General features: G+C 33.5%; 1 long non-coding RNA gene across 1 annotated transcript in view; it reads right to left on the bottom strand.

Moving 5' to 3' along the window:
• The window catches only part of LOC128249448 (uncharacterized), a 92140-nt gene that overhangs the window by 72768 nt on the left and 18181 nt on the right, over positions 1-1191 (bottom strand). The window lies entirely within an intron of this gene.

Raw genomic sequence — 1191 nt, 5'->3', positions numbered from 1 at the left:
TATATATATATATACATACATACATAGATTCATACATACACACACACACACATATATGTGTGTGTTTGTGTGTGTGAGGCATTCAAACATATGAGTGACGGGAACACAAACGGGCGCACACACGTACACACGGAGGTTGAAAGAGAGAGAGAGGGATTGTGTGGTTGATGGTCAGGTAAAGAAATGAGATGATAACTGCATGTCGGTATTTTATCCATAAATGTATTTGTAGGTGCGTGTATGATTAATATATATAGTGTGTATATATATATGTATATATATGTATATATATATATATATATATATATATATATATATATATAGGTAGGTAGGTAGGTAGATATATATATAAATAGCTAGCTAGCTAGCTAGTTAGATAGATAGATAGATAGATAGATAGATAGATAGATAGATAGATAGATAGATATACGTATATATATATATATATGCATTAATACAAATATATACATATATGCAAATACATATATCCATATATATATCATATATTATATAGATCCGTATATACATATATATATACATTATTACACACACACACACACACACATATTTCTCTATATGAATGAATATTCTGTAAAATATCCCTATCGCTATATAGATAAATGTGTGGTAGATGGCGTTGGAAACTGTTGTGAAATATGAAAGAGAGGAATGAGTACAATGCATGGTTAGGAAAAGAATATGTGAAAGGAAGGAAAGAAACGGAGAGCGAGAGCAAGAGAGAGAGAGACAGACAGACAGACAGACAAAGAGAAGGGGGGTGGGAAAAGGGACGGTAAAGGAGGAAATGTGAATAAGTGAGAGAATGAAAGAAATAACAGGTTTACTAATGTCTTGGAATTAATATGGTTAAAGAAAGAGGGAGGAAAGAAGAAGAATTTGCGAAATGGAAGTTGCGATGACACAAAGAAGACTTTCGAAGCCTCTGTGGGGGTGGCGTTAAAGAGGGCGATTTGGGGGCGGTGGGGGAGGGGTGAGTGGAACTGGATTCTATCTGTGGCAACAGATAGATGTTTCTCTGTCTGTATGTATGTGTGTGTGTGTGTGTGTGTAAATATTTTAATTTGAGAATTCTCAGCAAACCTAAAAGTTATTCTTCCTCTTTCCCTTAGTTTAGAGAACCTAGCTTATATTTGTGAGTGTATATGTGTATATATATATATATATATATAT

The sequence above is a fragment of the Octopus bimaculoides genome, chromosome 14 (assembly GCF_001194135.2).
Source record: "Octopus bimaculoides isolate UCB-OBI-ISO-001 chromosome 14, ASM119413v2, whole genome shotgun sequence".
NCBI lineage: Eukaryota > Metazoa > Mollusca > Cephalopoda > Octopoda > Octopodidae > Octopus > Octopus bimaculoides.
This window is presented reverse-complemented; position numbering and strand designations above follow the sequence as displayed.